Below are 18,250 nucleotides of genomic sequence, written 5' to 3'. Positions count from 1 at the left end.
CGCGTGCGCAATCCTCCTATACCGACTCACTTTCGAAGTGCGTCTCTCTCGTACAATGTAATTTCAGGGTCGAGCGAACGCCTATGGTCGAGACGCTATGTAGTCATCGTCTGTGGCGCCCCCCCCCCCCCCCACTTTATGTACCACTACGTTAATCCGGGCCGGCTCGCCCCACTGTGTCTCGCCTTGGCTGCTATATATACCCCATGGTTGTGCCAGCGCCTCCTATGTACTCGTCTAGGAGGCGTTGGCTGTGCTCGGTTTGCGTCATGCCCGTCGCGACACCGCGTCGCTATCAGATCCACTCTCATGTAGCGCGTAACGCCGGTTGCGGCGCGTATATATGCTTATCGCCTCCCCTACGAGACGCGTACGGTATACCACAACCTGGCCGCTTCCTCCAAGCGTGCGTGACTTGAGTGGAATTACGCTCTGCTCGCGACTCTTTAACAAGCCGTTCGTGAGTGCCTCCCCCCACCCGATTTCTTTCTTTTTTTTCGTTTTTTCCCATCCGTTGGATTCAGTTTTACCGTCTCTGTTTCCTTCACTTTCTTCTTTTTTATTCCGAATCCAGTTTGTCTGTGTGCAATTTGTATACCCTGTACTTGGTCGCCAACTTTCTCGACCTCTTCCCCCTTCGTCTCGCGTTCCACGCTTTCTGAAGCACCGACGTTTGTGCACTTTAGCCGCCCTTTCCTTCCCAAGTCTTTTTTTTTTACTTTTTTTTTTCTGTGCGTCTTCCTGATTTCAAAGGAGGTTCGACCCGTGTCACCCCGCACTGCTTCGCATGCATTGATGTGAAAGAAAAACGGAGCAAGTTGACAAGTGCAGCATCACCAATGGGTGTGGCATGCAGGTAAAATGAAGGTCTGCCAAATAGTAAAGGACTGAGCTACCTAAATTCGATTGGAACGCGTTACAAGCCCCCATGTCGTCGCAGTCGACACACTTAAATGGGTACTGGTTTGATAGTTACGGCAATCAGACCAGCTCCGTTAGCGATGCGTGCATAATCGCGGCCGTTGCCAGGGTGGGAGAAGGCTCGAGTTCGCTTCTTCCCGACGCCGCCCCGGATGCGGGAGCCGCCGGGGACCTTCTCCGTAGGCGTCGCCGCCGCTGGGAGGCGGCTATCAGAAGTTCAGAGCTGGCAGACCAGCTCTGGGCCGTCCGGCAAGCCGAAGATGCCGCTCGAGTCCAAGGACTTCGAGCCGTCACCTGAGGCCACCACAGCAAGCACTGCCGGACTATTCTTTATTAAAGTTTCTTCTTCTTCGACCATCTTTTTTTTTTTTTTCGTGTCTTAGGCAGGCCTCTGAATCCTAGGAGAAAGAAGGCTTACCGTGGGCCCACCGACATTCGGTGAGCTTCCGACACCATCAAGATTCATAGCTGCCGTTCGCGTCTACGTCTCTAGTATTCGTCAAAACGTTATACGTTACGCGGCAAAACTCTCTATTGGCGGAGGGTCGCCGGTCGTCGGTCTGGAACGTCAGTTGTACAGACTCCGGGACTGATCCATGCAAATCGCAAAACAGAAGCTGTTTGAGCGCTTCTCGGCCAACCGCAATCGTCGAACCGTTCGTAAGATCTCCCCCTCCCCTCATGACGTCCCACTGTGCCGCCGCACTCCGCCTCCAACGTTGCGAGTTCGCCCCCGAATTCGAGGCAACGTCGTGGCAAACTGGGAACATGATGTCGACATCGTTGCCACGGAAGTCCCTTTTACCAACTAGTGGGCTATCCGGGACAACCCGCTTGTCAGGGTCAGGTAGATTGGTCTACACGGGGGTTTATTGCATCCATTAAGGGCGCGGGCTGTTGTCTCCTCGAAGTGAGCTCCTTTGTTTGCGTGTCACAATCTATGTCTGGTCGAGTCTAGTCCGGGCGGGCGCTCGTCTCACCCGTCGGCCCTGGTGACGCTGGTTTGGTCGCCAGCTCCCTGGTCCTGAACAGAACGAAGATGCAGCGTGAAGGGCCTTTCATTGGCTGCACGCTCGCCGGTGAAGCATTAATCGCCTAGGCGGGGGTCGATGCCGGGTATAACAGTGCTACACGCCAATTGTAACGCTATATAGTGGGTCAGAGGAAGAAATAATGAAGATGCTATGTTCTGGTATACCCACAAGACCGCTGACTGCTTAATACGCTTTTTTTTGTATCTCACGGCCGCTCACCCTCATTCGTTCGCCATCTCACAGAAACTCACGCTCCCGCTCACTCTTGATTTCCCTCGCACACTCTTTCTCGCCCCCCCCCCCCACCTCTCTCGCTCTCTCTCTCTCTGCTGTTCGCCCTCGCTTTCTTTCTCACGACCCCGACACGCACGCGTCGTTTCGCAGAGGAAGTGATCAGCTAGCTGCACAATCACGTTTTTTTTTTTTCTCTCGTCACTTTCTTCATACCTCTTGTCTTCTCCGAGACTTAAAAACGCTGGCAGAAAACAGGGGACGGAGCGCTGCTGAGTTTGCTGCGGTTTGCTCGATGTTGCTGACATCTTGCAACAACCGCGGACAGACCCGGGGCCCCGCCCTTCTGTCCCGCTCCGATGAAGTACGGGGGTGCGCGCGCGCCGTTGCTCAAAGGAACAAGGAAACCCAGGTTTCGTGGGGGGTGGGGCGTAAAAAAAAAAACGAAAACAAGCGTACACCCTGGTCGTTGTTGCATGCCGCCGCGTCAGTGGCCCCTGACGAGGAAGCGTTCTGGTCTTGCGGCTGCTGTGTATTCTTCTCCCTGTATGCCGGCCTTCGAGTGGCACCGTGTGAGGCAACTTTAGCATGTTCGGGTACACGAACAAGCTTAAACTGCCGCAGGGTCCGAGACTGTTGCGTTATACTGGTTTCGCACTGTGTAACGAGAAAGGCTACCGCGCCACGCGTTCTCCCGACCGGCAGCGATACTGGAAACCGGTGACGTAGACGTCAACATCGGCGCCGGTGGCGCCATCCTGTGACGTTAGGTTGAATCGGAGAGGATAAGAATGTTGTTTCAGTCCATGGCTTACATTGTGGCTTACAGTGTGGCTTACAGTGGCTTACAGTGTGCTTACATTCTGTAAACTACCATACGTAGAAGGACAGGCTAAGCGCTCTCTTAGAGAGCTTGTCCAGTTACGTATTATCATTCACAGATTACCTAGCTATATACCGTAGACGTGGACGGCAGTGACGATGCTGGTAGACATCTCTTGATAAGGCTCTTCAACCACAACACGTTAGGAAGGTTATTGTGTTACGTGGGCGTTCTCGTCCAGGGGCGTAGCCAGGGGGGGGGGGGGGCTTATGGGGCTTCAGCCCCCCCCGAAATTTTTTCGTGCTGTCATGTGCCGCCGACCAAAACAACTCCCGGCGCTTGAAATCATGCTCGATTTTGTCTAGAATGCCCTTAATTCACGCTCGAAAAGACATTTTAGCGCGAACATTGCTAAATCGGGCTGGATTTCGGGGCAACGCCCATGCATCGGGAGACACATATCGTAAAGCAAGGAGCCCCACCGGGCACCAAATTTCAAGGGCGTTTTGAAGGCGAGCGGGCTCGTCTCGGCATCTCGCGGAGGCCGCGGAATCTACGGAGCGCTTGGATTTCAATTCTGAAACGTTGTGGGTATAAAGTTCTCATAACATTTTGATGCGAAAGGTACAGTGACATTTTCAAAGTCGTGCTTTAGATTTTCAATTCCGGAACTTCTTGGGTTTAATTCTGTTCTAAACATTTGACGCCAAAGGTGCATCGACTTTTCTAAAGTCGTACATCGACCCATACAACGAGACAAGCCAAATCAACATACTATCAGACAAGTTGACGAAGCACGCAGTGAGGTCCGATGAGACAAAGCGTTGTGGTGGTTCATTTGTGCCGTCAGATCACAGAAAAGGATATAAACATTTTTTTTTCACCTGCGCCAAAGCATCCTTGTCAAGACACTAAAGCCACCATTGTAACTAAGGTCTCATTCATTTTTCTACCTAGACTTTTATTCGTGAGGATATATTGGACCTCTTTCTCATTTCTTTTTCTTTTTTTTTCTCGCAACCCAGCCAGAGCGCATGCGTTTTTCTCGTGCTGCATCGATAACCGCGGGCCGCACTTGGATGCGCGTTTGTTTTTCTCTGGCCGACTGCATTTTCGCCTGGCAGAGTTTTGGACGCTTTCTGGCTAGCAGACTAGAAAAAGAAACAATGCATAGTCGCTCGCATCCAGCACTGCGGGGACTCGATGGATTGCAACGCGTTCGCTTGAGCGCAACCTCTCCGGAAAATTTTGTCTCACCAGTGTAGGATACCGAGCATACGCGTATGGTTTTCTGTGGATCAAGCGTCACACGTTTTTTTCGATATTCCTTCGGTAGCCACACTAGGTGCCCAAAGTAGGCATTCGATTGTAGCCAACATGCTTTCATTTGCGTTATTTTATTTCGCCGCCCCCCGCCCACACACAAAAAAAGAAGACATTGTTGCGGCGCAGTGAATTTTCGCCTGGTGAAAGTTCGATTTTGTTACTTATTTGCGGAAAGTAATGGGCGACGGGACGCTTCAGTTGCCGGATACTATTTTATTATTGCGATGGCAGGTCTATGAAGAATCCAGGCGCATTTCTGTCGTTGCCCTCAACCCGCCGTGGTTGCTCAGTGGCTATGGTGTTGGGCTGCTGAGCACGAGGTCGCGGGATCGAATCCCGGCCACGGCGGCCGCATTTCGATGGGGGCGAAATGCGAAAACACCCGTGTGCTTAGATTTAGGTGCACGTTAAAGAACCCCAGGTGGTCAAAATTTCCGGAGTCCTCCACTACGGCGTGCCTCATAATCAGAAAGTGGTTTTGGCACGTAAAACTCCAAATATTATTATTATTAGTCGTTGCCCTCATGTTCCGTATAAATAACGGCCAAGGGCGATAACATCGTGACCGCGCGCCGCATGCTCTATGTGCGAGTGAAAACGTGCAGGGGGGAAGGGGAGGGGGTGAGCCGACGATGGTGGCTGAGTCTTGTGTGCGCAAAGGAGAAAAATCGGGAGGAAGCGCGCCGCCTTCCATCGCACGCGATACATTTTGGGAGTGGAGTGAGGGGGGGGGGGGGTGCTGTGATCTGTGAATTTGTGGTTGCGCAACCTGCTCATTTGCCTTGTTTGACGCATTATATATAGTGACTTTTTCTTAGGTACGTAGATTTATTGGTGACTTATGCGTATATTTAAATATCTTGTTGCGAGGTTTTGTGCATATGCGCAGTGAACATTGTTTCCAATGACAATTTGTTGCCCTGTATCAAGCTGTATCTTCACATTTGTGTATCCCATTGTATCTTCGCATTTCTAATGTACGAAGGCGAGTCAAATGAAAGTGAGACAACTCGCCCGGTGCAATAATGGTTCGGTTCATTATTTTCGAGGCATGTGCGTAGCACATACGCATCTCATTTACAAGGGACATGCAGAGCTGAGGTTAAATGTTCTATAATGCGCTCATACACGGGGTTGAACATAGTTGCGTGACATAATGGACACTTCAAAAGTTGAACAGCTTGGTGTCGTGAGGTTTTTGAGAGATGAAGATGTTTCCCCAAAAGAAATTATTCGCGGTATGGCTGCCGTATGCGTTGAACAGTGCATGCCATTGGCCACTGTGAAGCGTTGTAGCAAACTTTTCAAAAAAGCACATGAAAGTTACAAAGACGATCCGTGGCCGGGCCAAAGCCACCGTGCAATCACCCCCAACACAATTGAAAAGGCCGTGGTTGCTCAGTGGCTATGGTGTTCGGCTGATGAGCACGAGGTCGGGCGAATAGAATCCCGGTCACGGCGGCTGCATTTCGATGGAGGCGAAATGCGAAAACACCCGTGTACTTAGATTTAAGTGCACGTCAAAGAACCCCAGATGAGGGTGACGACGTTTTGTCTGCAATTGTGACCGGGGATGACTCATGGTGCCGCTACTACTAGCCTGAAACACTACGGCAAAACTTACAGTGGAAACATTTGAATTCACCACTCCCAAGGAAAACAAAAGCCGTCATTTATGCCAGAAAAGCGTTGACTTCTTTTTAGATCGTTAGGGGCCACTATTGGTCGAATTTTCTAAACCTGGAGAGACTCTAAATCGTTTCAGATATTGTGAAAGATCGGATCGGCTGCGTGTCGCAATTAAGAGCAAACGACGTGAAAAATTGAGCATTGGGGACATCTTGCTTCACGACATTTCCCGGTCCCACGTCGCTGATGTCGTTAATACAAAACTGGCAAAGTTCAAGTGGGAAACCTTTCAATATCCCTCATGCAGCCCAGACCTGTTGCCTTGCGTCTTCCACATTTGGTAAAATTTGAAGAAACTGCTCAAGGGAACCAGATTCGTGTCGGAAGATGACGTGTAGTCATTTACAGATTTTCGAGGCAGCAACCCAAGGAGTTTTATGAGACGGGAATTATGCGACTCGTTAGTAGGACAAGTGTCTAAATACTCATGGTGATTACTTTTAAATAAAGTACCCCGTTTGTCATATATATTCGCATTGGCTCACTTTCATTTGACTCGCCCTCGTATATGTTGCAGAACTCCTGCTTTTTATATGTGCTCTCTGTTGCGACTATAATTTCGGAGCAATTACTCGCAATGCACAACCGGTGACAGCTGCTCCTGCGCAATACATTCTAACAAAGTCAAGTGTCATTGAGATTTTCCCCTGGTCGTTGCATATGTACACAAATGTAAACAAGATTGTTGAATGACACACACACACACACAAATATATATATATATATATATATATATACCTCGACTAATTCTGTAAGGAGCAGGCCGAGCTGCAGAGTGAGCCCCCCCCGAACGAAATTTCTGGCTACGCCACTGTTCTCGTCGAATAAAAAAAAAGTACAGGGTCTCTTAAGAGGTGAACGGCGAAAGCCTACTCTTCCTCCTCTTATCATTCGCCTCTTTCTCTTTGCCTCTTCCCTTTCTCTTCTTTCTTTTAGTCATTACTGCTCACTACTAAGCATTTTAGTAATTTGTAATCAATTGTGGTCATTACCAGTCGTCGTTAGACATGTTGGTCATATCATAGTCATTAGTAGTCATTACAAGTCATTTCAGTCATTACTGGTTGTTACTAAATTTTAGTCATTTCTAAACAATTGTAGCGGTTCAATTCGCTTCCGACGCGCCTTTGATTTGTAAATTATTGGCTCAAAGTTAAGTGGGACACCCTGTGTGTGTGTGTGTGTGTGTGTGTGTGTGTGTGTGTGTGTGTGTGTGTGTATATATGTATATATATATATATATATATATATATATATATATATATATATATATATATATATATATATATATATATATATATATATATATATATATATATATATATATATATATATATTGCTCGCGTCGCGGCAGGGCAGTTTGACGCCACACCTGCTAGTCACTGGGGGCCGTAGCAGGTCAGGGACCCCTGTGCCTCGTCGCGCTGATATCACGCAAGAGGGTCGACGCTGCCTATCATCCGCAGGACTCTCTGCCTCGTCCCGCATTCATGAATTCGGCTGCAGCAATTGGCGTGCCCGTGTGTGCGTGTGTGACCCCCCCTGTGAGCTCGTTTGGAACGTCGCAGGCACATGCACCGTTTCGTACGTCCAGTGCATGCGTCGCCATATTGCGTGCGCAACGCCGTCTACGTGTGGTCTGGCTGATTTCTCCGCCGCGCGTGCTGGCTTGGGCGAACGCCTGGGTTGCATATTACACGACGGAAGTAATTTGTTTCCTTCCACCATGCATGCAACACGGCGTATATTCGCCCAATTCCAGCACGACGTGTACGTCACGCATTCAATTTGTCAATTTGTCAATTTGTCATTCAATTTGTGTACGTCACGCATTCAGCCAAATCTGCGTGAGCTTGGTCCCCTTCTCTTTTAATGCGAAGAAATTTTTTTTTGTCCGAGTCTACCCGTTCTTTTGACGTGTGTCTGGCCGTTTTCGAGGACCGATTTTAAAGATCGTGCAATAAAGAAAGGAAAAAGAAAGAAAGCCATGGTATACATGATTTCTGCCAGAATTGAAAGCTTTGTGCCCCGTAAGAAAGTGCAGAGAACTGCATAATTAACCGTGGCATCGTTGCGCCTCTTCAGAAGCCGCTTTGCATCAAAGGCCGGGCGTGCATCTCTTGCCGTAGAGTTTAGGTCGCACCTATTATTGCCAAGGTTCGCTCGAGTGCGGTCCCTCTCTGCTCGGTTCTCTCCCGAAAACGCTCGAGGCATGCACACCGGTATCGTGTTGAATCTCTTGACAACGCTGTATCCTGAGAATATGTTTGTGGCTGGTATGAATAAGACTCGATAAAGGGACGTACTCGCTCCGCACTTATATATATATATATATATATATATATATATATATATATATATATATATATATATATATATATATATATATATATATATATATATATATATATATATATAGCACCGATCCATAAAGTCCGGTTTCTGCCAAACCAAGAATCTTTCGCATTACGTTGTCATTTCGCTTTACGTTGTTCTGCTTAATTTTACTCCAACAGTAGTTAAGTGCTCGAAACTGGGTTTCCCTCGTCCGTCCGTCCATACCTTTACCCTCACGACTACCGCTGTCGTCGTCAAGGTCACACACAGCGAGGACTTTCTTCGGCAGGCCACTTCGTCATCTCCTGCTTCGCCATTGGCACAACGGGAAGAAAAATAACACATCTCCACAACCGGCCTCCACCGGGATTCGAAGCCATGTAAATGAACCCCCTGTTCCGTTTCTCCGTCCACTCGACCTCGCACTCGTCACGAAAGAGGTAACCCTAGTCGAGAAGGCTCGGACGGCGGGCGTGGGCCCGCTTGGCTTCGGCTTAGGCCAGCTACGCGTTACGATGTGCACCGGCGGCGTATACTCTATAGAGAGCGACCCTCCGTTGACGCCAGACTCCGAGGCCACGACTCCTGAATCCTACAATGTATAGTCACCAATGTATAGTCGTCGTGTTGCCAAGCAGAAATTGCTTGGCAACACCGAAAATTCGATCCCACGTGTGCGCAAATGCTGCTATCGTCGTATTCATCGTGTTCGCCCGTGCGTCCAAACGTTTGTGAACAAACTAATGGCCGTTGATTCTTTAATTCGCGAAACCCGCCAACGCGCTGCATAGAACGTGCCCACGATTGGCACTTGAAGCAACCTCCTGCGCGGTTGGGTGCACCTAATGAAAGGCTCCCCTTGTGGACGCTTGAAGGTCAACTGGGAGGTGCAAGCGGGATCCCTAATTACCGCCTCCAACGAAATGTGCGCGAAGTCAGCGAAGCGTTCTCTCGCGATGCTAAATTATTTCCGCTACGGACATCTGCGGGAAACGTGGGGGCTGTGGGAGCCCCTCCGACACTTCGCCCTTGCGGTGAAGACCGCTGTCCGTGATCCAGCGTTCGGTGAAATGAGGCATTGCGGATGTGATGTTGGTCCAGAGTCCCAGCGGTTGCCGAATCTTAAGAAATCGCGAACGTATTATTGTGTCTTGAGAGAGTGAAGCTTCGAATGAGGCGCTCTGAGGGAAAAGGGGAGGAGGAGACAGCGCGTGCCACTTGCAGTGATCGTATACCCAGAAGCTTTACGTGACCGCTGATTGCCGTGTTAACGCGAAAGCGTTAAGGACCCCGTGTCGCAGAAATTCCGGCGTCAGCGTTCAGCGTCGGATGATGTCGGGGCAAAAATTCCGAACCACGCATACCCAGGCCATCCATGTGGCACGAGGAAGTTACTGAACTAATTGATATTCTCTAGCAAAAATACGTAGAAAAATCGTAAAGTACGACTTGCACACAGCCTACAGACATCATAGCGTCGGGTTGTGATTTGAATGTACGAAAAAAACGCAATTCTGTTACGTGAAAACTCAAGCAAACTCCTTTTACAGCGTTTCTACCATTCGTCGAACGGCCACGGCGTCCGCCATTTGCGCGCGCCGGTGCTCGAATATCTTGGCGGCCACGGAGCGGCGCGCCCGGTTCCTTGCAACACCTCCAGACGGCGCTCGCCTCCTCCGCATCGCGGCCCACGCAAGAGGCCGCGTTTCTACCAGAAAGCCCGCCTTCGCGCATAACATTCGCCGCCAGCGTTTCCCCGTAAACGTTACGGTTACATGCGCTCCAGTTGCCGGGAAGCGTAAGAAGCAGTCGGGTATCTTTGAATGCTACCGCGTTCAAGCATAAGCGTCCTCCAATTTTTTTTATCGTTTGGTAGGAACGAAATAAGGTGGGAGGGATCGCGAAAGCAAGCAAGCAAGCAGTGAAGCAAGTCAGGAAGGAAGTGAGCAACCAAGAATGTAGGAGGCGAGGAGTGACTGGAGCAAGGATGATTGAAGCAAGCATGAAAATAAGGAATCAAGCAAGGAACGAAGGAATGAACCAAACTGAGAAGTAGTGAAAGTAGCGCAAAGGGGGATGAATTAAGGAAGCAAGAAATTAATGACAGCATCAAGGAACGATTAAACGAATCAAGATAGGCATTAAGTAAGCGGGGAAGGAAGGAAGTGAGGTAGGGAGGGAAGTATATATAAGGCAGGCAGGCAGGCAGGCAGGCAGGCAGGCAGGCAGGCGTAATGTTGCGAAACGTAGCTCACCATGGGCTCGGATTTTGTGACGATTCTTTCCTTTGTCCATTCTTTTGCCACTTCCTCACTTGGCTCTGGCACCGCTTCGCCGTGTGTAGTTATCGCCGCGATAGGCCACTCGGCGGGACGGGTAAGAAAGAAAAAATTGGTATCGACGCAAAATTATTTTTGCAACATACGATCCCCTCGCTTACAGCAATCTATATTTCCAGCGCGCATCATACCACTACGCGGGAGACCGCGCTATAAACAAGGCCATGACTCCGTGGGGATGAAAGTTTCAACATTCAGAGACAGTTTCCGCTTACATTAAAATGCACACGTGTGCTACGTAGACCGGTATCGCAGATCTGGCACCGGCTGCTTCTAGGCGAATGCCCAACTAACTATAGAGTGTCCCAGCTAAGCTTAGCCAGAGTTTAAATAAAAATATGCCAATGTCACGTAGCTGGACAGAACCAAGGTAATATAGAGTTTTAGTTTACGCAAGCCGCTTGCGTCCCCTACGCAAGAACTAGGGGCGACGGTACTGCGCATGCGCAGACCGCCACGTCTACTTGCGTCCTTGGGCACGTTACCCACGTGACTCTCGCGGTGTACGAGAACTTACGAGAAGCGAGACCAGCCGCCCATCCCGCCGCACAGACGGAGAACATCGCTGCGCCGGCGAGGACGTTTTCATTTCACGGCCGACGTGGTAAAAGAAGCTGGTCGCAGAGCACACCGGCGCGCTGTCGCCGCAACGGTGACATGTGAAATATTTCGGGAGGCTCTAAATAATGTAAACACAGACCGCAACGGATTATGCTGCACGAGACGCCTAACTAGGCACCCTAGCCTAACTACAGTTTACCAAACCTATGTTTGGATTGCTTCGGCTCGGCCTCAGTCGTAACGTAGGCGCGTAAATAATCGTATAAATATTGCCTACTGTCGACATCGTTTATATATATATATATATATATATATATATATATATATATATATATATATATATATTACTATCAAATTTTTGTTGTTGTTGTTGGCATGATTTCGCAATGTCAGATGGGAAGCTGCGAGCGTGCTGAGGTCGTCGCGCGGTGAAGGCCAAATCCTGTTCAGCGGAGGACCGCTAGGTGGCGTCGACTAGAGCGGTCAGCTCAGGATGGGCTCCCATCTCTTTTCGTTTTTTGAGAGTTATCTTGTGCTGTGACCTGAACTTCGAGGACTTCACGAGGTTCGGCAAGCTGTGAGGACACTGTGGACATCAAACTTTCCGGTGAGCACCTCGCCAAACCTTTGTGACGGGCCAAAACGTGTGTGAAGTGTGAACGCTAACGGCGGCGGTGAAGCGGCGGCCGCTGGTACGCGGAACGCGTCGGCGACGCGGCCGCGACAGATGGCGACGCTTACGCCGACTCCAGCTACGGAAGCGCCGAGAACGCCGACGACAACGTTTAATGAGGCAGCAGGCCCCGAGAAAACACCCAACGCGCAACTCACCTCCTCGGACGTGGACCGGGATGAGATGGAATACCAAGAAACCGGTAATGAGGATTGCATCGTCCTCCGGAGAACCGAAGAAACTGGCGGACCCCATGGACGCCAAGACGACGACGGAGATTGGCAAACGGTTTTGACCGTGCGCCAAAAGAAAGCGCTCGCACGAGCGGGCAAAAAGGCCACTTTTTCCGAGGGTGGCTACGAAACATCGGGCCCATCGTTCAAGCCCCCGGTACAACCAGCGAATAAAAAGAAATTCAAGACAAGGCGGCTTCCACCACTGCCTAAGGACGACATTAAAGTGATCGTGCGCCCTCACCAAGGTCTCCCTATCAGGGAACTCACGGCGCCACAGATCGCAGAAGCAGTTATAAACGCCTGCCAAGGAAAAGTGAATGGAAACCAGTTCCTGCTGAGATTGAAACCAGGATCAAACATTTTTATTATCTCAACCCCTACAGAAGAGGTGGCGAATATTGCGAGAAGAATTACAGGCCTCACCTTAAACGGTCGACTGCACGCAGTGAGTGCGTATGCAGCAGTAGGCGAAGACACAAAGAAAGGAGTGATACATGGCATCGCTCCTCACACAAGCCCTGAAACCCTGCTAGCCAACCTGCGTATTCGTACGCAAGGCGTCGACATACTAAGAGCTAGGATGTTGGGTGAAACGAAAACAGCGGTAATTACCTTCTTTGGCCCCATCATACCGCGATACGTCTACTATATGGGAGGGGAGCTTCCCTGCTTCCCATACAAGAATACCATACAATTCTGCAAGACTTGCAAGCAAACGGGTCACAGAACGGACGTCTGCCCGAACCCCCACCTGCCGGTATGTCACAACTGCGGCACTCGGGAGCCACAACCAGACCACGACTGCAACCCTGTTTGCGCCACCTGCGGAGAAAAGCATCTCACGGGATCCAAGGAGTGTAAACGTCGTTTCAAGCTGCCACCACAGCGACCGCAGCCAAAATCACCAAACCGTATGGCCGTCAAAACGCCGGGCAAGACGATCAAGTCATCGTCGCCAAAACGGAGATGGTCTGACACAGACGATACGGACGATGACGATTGGCCTCCACTGCGGACTCAAGGGGACATTCCAACGTCGCAACCCCAAATGCGAAAATCAAGATCACAAGAACGACAGAAGAATCCAGACCAAGGGCAATCTGACCACTCCGCCTCCAGACACCACCGAATGTCCTCCAGATCCCCTACCCCATCCAGGACTTCAGTGGCAACGGGAGACTCGACCCAGCATAAGGTGAGCTGGGCGGGGATGGCACAAAAAGGGGCTCCAATAACCGCCAACCCTGAGTACCAAAGAATCGTCTCTGAAAATCGTCAGCTTAAAAAAACAGTAGAAGAACTTAAAATAGAGATGGCGACGCTGAAGGCACAATTTCAGAATACCAAAATTGGGCAAGCTAAACCAGCACAAGGGGATAAACCTGCCGCCCAACAGACAACAATTAGCAACATTGAAAGAATGATGAATCAGGTAGTAGAACAAATTCAGGCTCTGCAAACGTTTCAACAGCAGTTATTTGCTGAGGTGCAGAACCACAAAGTTTATGTAGACGAACAAATGTCTAAACTGCAGCAAACATCACGCAAAAGAGCCAGCAGTAACCCCGGAACACCGACGGCGAGAAAGGTAAAAAACGGGGCTGTTTCCGATTCGACGGATACCGAATTCGTACCTAACCATGGCCAGTAAAACAACCCGAACCACGGACACCGCTGAGATATGGCAATGGAACTGCCGCTCTTTTCAGAAAAGAGCGGCAGCGCTACAAGCTTATTTAGACGCCGCCATTATTCAACCGGACGTCATCTGTCTTCAGGAAGTTGGAAAGGGAGTAGTTAAACTTAGAGACTACTACACCTTTCAAAATCCCATGTATCCTAGAGTGGCGACGCTGGTGCACAAGAATATTGCGGCCAGTGAACACTATTATCCCCAATGCTCAACGGAGCACCAATTGATCGAATTACACACTACAAAAAGAAGTAAAACCAAAACGTTTATTGGCAACGTGTACAGCCCACCGAAAGAACGGCAGACGGCGTTTCCCGAGATGCTTGAATGGGCGCTTGGACATCTGGAACAAAAAGACAGGTTTATTTTAGTCGGGGATTTTAATGCTCCCCACACCAATTGGGGTTATAGGACAAATACAAAAAAGGGCAGAAACCTAGTAGAAGCGGTAGAGAAATATAACATGCAACTGGAGACCTTACCCCTCGCCCCCACGAGACTTGGAAATAGCGTCTGTGGAGACACGTATCCAGACCTCACCTTTACATTTAATGTAAAAGAGGGACAGTGGAGGAACCTGGATGAAAATCTGGGAAGTGACCATTATATTATTAGTTACTCCACTACGACTCCCAAATTAAGAAAGCCTTTCAGAAACGCGAAACTTACAGACTGGACTGCATATAGACAATACCCGACCCCTCAGCATCCAATAGATTCAATAGAAGAATGGGTGGACGAAATGATGCAGGCATACCAAACTAACACAAAGCACGTCGCGCTAAGCGAAAAAACACCGGTAGTGGATCCCCACCTCGTCCATATGTGGGAAGGCAGGCGAAGTCTTACTAAACGATGGAAGAGACAGCGCTTAAACAGAAAGCTCAGAGCTAGAATAGAACAACTGACAGAACAAGCAAATGAGTATGCTAGGCAACTACAAGCGAACAACTGGATACAATTTTGTGACTCGTTACGGGGAACGCTCTCAACAACCAAAACATGGGCAATTTTACGGAGCATGCTTGATCCATACAATACAAAAACAGTCACTACTAGAGCATTACGCACATTGGTAGGAGAGTTTAAGGGGGATGACGCATCCTTGATCCAAACCCTGGTAGACAGATACATCGGGACAGGAGGAGATAACATCGATAAAAGAGAGTACAAAGGCATGGACAATCCCAAGCTTGATGCACCCATAACGAAACAAGAAGTATATGCCGCCGCTCTAACATTAAAACGTAACTCAGCCCCAGGCGAGGACGGCATCACGAATGCTATGTTAAGAAATATGAGTGATCAGCAACTGGAACGCCTAACCCGGTACTTCAATGAGAAAATCTGGGAAACGGGAGAGCTTCCTAATCAATGGAAAGAAGCGACCATCATATTAATACCTAAACCGGGGAAAGCAAGAACATTGCAGAATCTCAGGCCAGTATCTCTAACCTCCTGCTTAGGCAAACTCTTCGAAAAGGTCCTTCATATCAGGCTTACCAGCTATATTGAAGGGCACGAACTTCTCTCGCACAACATGTACGGCTTCAGACAACATCTTTCTACACAAGACATATTCGTAAGGCTACGAGATGACGTGCTGCAAAATGTCCCTACAGGGGGAGAGAACATCATAGCAGCGCTTGACTTAAAAAGCGCTTTTGATACGATCTCCCATACCCTCATACTTGAAGAGCTCGAAAGAATGGGCTGTGGAATTAAGATCCACAATTACATCCGCTCTTTCCTTACTGCACGTAAAGCCACAATAGGTATGGAAAATATTCGATCTTCCAAACTCCCAATGCCTAACAGAGGCACACCACAGGGTGCCATCCTCTCACCACTTCTATTTAATGTCGCAATGAACCGCTTGGCACGACAACTAGAGAAAATTAACGACCTCAACTTCGCGTTTTACGCAGACGACATCACGTTATGGGCCTGCAAAGGCTCGTTAGGGCAAAAAGAACAAACTATCCAGGAGGCTATCGACTCGGTGAAGGACTTCGCTGAACAAAACGGTATGCAATGCGCTCCGGAAAAATCTGAGTTTATCCGGATCCACGGGCGTAACTACAGAAACAAACCGAGCATCCACCTAACTATGGGTGACCAGACGTTACCAGAAAGAAATATGATCAGAATACTAGGACTATGGTTACAAAGCAACAAAAGAGCCACTCACACCATTGCGACTCTAAAATCAAGCACGAAGAGCATCGCTAGACTAATTAGCAGAATTACAAAGAAAGGTAAAGGGCTCCACGAAAACGAAACCATAACACTAGTCCAGGCTTTTATTCTTAGCAAAATAACATACGGACTACCATATCAAGAGCTAACCCCGTCGGAAATCAAAGAAATCGACCTACTAATACGTGGCGCGTATAAGGCAGCGCTTCGGCTTCCTAAGAATGCGGCAAACGAGAGGGTGCAAGCTCTAGGCATATACAACACATTTGAAGAGTTAAGAGCAGGCGTTCTCATGACACAAAGAGAACGACTATGCCTCACAAGCACAGGTAAAAACGTTCTGTCGCGTTTAGGCTACCCATTGCGACCGCAGTACTCCAGGGAACAAACGACCGCAATGCCGGATCCAATACGCGAGCGCATAGTGGTCTCCCCAATCCCACGCAACATGAACAAAACTTATCACGCAGCGAGAAGACAAGCGAGAGCTAAACATCTTCAGAAAACCTTCGGCAGTAATCAAGACGTAATGTATACTGATGCAGCTAGATTTAGCAAAGGACATGTAATAGTGGCAGTTCAACCCACACGCCACGGAACGCTTCACACATCAGCCTCGATACGCACTAGGTGCACTGCAACAGCGGAAGCAGCGGCGATTGCTCTCGCTATCGCATACAAGGAAAAGCAAAACAGCTCAGCTTTAATAATGTCCGACTCACAAGTGGCATGCAGAATGTATCTACAAGGCAACATACCACAAGTCGCCCTTAAGATCATAGGCGACACATTGAAAGAAGATCATGCAATATTATGGTGTCCTGGCCACGAGGGTATCTCGGGAAACGAACAGGCACACACTCTAGCTCGAGGCTTTACTAACCGAGCTGGAGATACGCACAACGATGAAAAAGACGATCGCCTACTGGTCCGCGATATACTGGAGCACCAGCGAAGAACCCGACAACAGTACGCCCCACCCCACAAACTACTCAATGTAGAGGAGGCGCAGAAATATAGAAGAATACAGACGGATACCTACCCACATTTGGGTAGATACCATAAAATAAACCCAACCTTGTACACAAACTCTTGCCCGTGGTGCGGGTCATGGCCTTCATTGCCTCACGCAACATGGGAGTGCGCCAAAAGACCTCATGCCATTAATTCACCTTTGGTACTCACCTTGCTAAGGGAGCCCTGGGAGGCCATCCTCGCTCTTGCTGACCTCGAGGCCCAGAAGGGCCTCCTGGACCAAGCTGGGCGGGTCGCGATGGCCACTGGAGTCTTGGAATAGGGACCCACCCTGCACCGCTCCCTTCCGCCACTTTTTTTTTTTTGCCTCATCAATAAATGTTTATTCCTCCTCCTCCTCCTCCTGTTCAGCGCACTGTTGTTAGAGCACGTGCTGACAACGCGTTCGTCACTCTCGGTGTCCCCGTCGTGGAGACGAATGTGCCACGTGGCGCGTCACAGTAGTAGTACGCCCTCGCCCTCTTATTATTATTTTTTTGTAATCCTTACGATTCTTGGGAAATTTCGTTTCTGCCGGGTGTGTTATTCGTTAGCGCCAATGCTCTGGTCACGCTATGTGGGAAAATGCTCGTGTAGCGCGCTTTACTGTTCTTTTAATGCTTTATTGTTTTTTGTTTTGTTTTTAGTGTTCTTTACATTTAACCCCCCGAGTGGCTAAAGAAGAAATATGTAACCCGCCGCGTTCTCCACTACGGCGTCTCTCATATTAAACCCTGTGGGGCTGATAGACGTTAAACCCCGTATTTTTTTTATATTTAGCACCTCTGTTTCTCTGTGTGCTTCAGCTGCAAGTGTATAGATAGATAATACAGGCTCGGGGTATATGCGAAGGTCATCTTTGTGTGCAAAGGGCTTCGCATCTCGACAGATGTCCTTTGTGGGCGTGTGTGTATTCACGTTTCCGCGAAGCTCTTGTAACACATGATAAAATGTCTTGCCGCGCGTTTGTGGAGGTTTCAAAACGCGTGACCATCCTATCCGCGAGTGTCTATGGAAGCCATCACCGTCGATGCTACAGCTGTCTCCCACCGTGTTGAATAGAGAGAGCTGTATGTGAAAGTTAAACAGAAAGTAAAATCAAGTTTCACGTGACAGCTTTATTTACACACTGGAAAAACTAGACATGCCACTTTCTTTTTTTCTTTTTTCACAC

The 18,250-nt window shown here is 49.1% G+C and overlaps 1 protein-coding gene and 1 long non-coding RNA gene across 3 annotated transcripts in view; one reads left to right on the top strand and one right to left on the bottom strand.

The window, feature by feature from the left end:
- The window catches only part of LOC135899852 (polyamine-transporting ATPase 13A3-like), a 165,075-nt gene that overhangs the window by 40,646 nt on the left and 106,179 nt on the right, over positions 1–18,250 (top strand). The gene's annotated exons all lie outside the window — the stretch shown is intronic.
- LOC135899910 (uncharacterized) lies at positions 14,116–17,436 on the bottom strand. The gene is made up of 2 exons (XR_010563747.1): positions 17,248–17,436; positions 14,116–14,206 (listed from the first exon to the last, which is right to left on the bottom strand). It is a non-coding gene; the product is annotated as an uncharacterized lncRNA (long non-coding RNA).

This window comes from Dermacentor albipictus, chromosome 2 (genome assembly GCF_038994185.2).
Source record: "Dermacentor albipictus isolate Rhodes 1998 colony chromosome 2, USDA_Dalb.pri_finalv2, whole genome shotgun sequence".
In the NCBI taxonomy this organism is placed as follows: domain Eukaryota; kingdom Metazoa; phylum Arthropoda; class Arachnida; order Ixodida; family Ixodidae; genus Dermacentor; species Dermacentor albipictus.
Note: the sequence above shows the minus strand (reverse complement) of the source record. Positions and strands in the feature narration are given on the sequence as shown.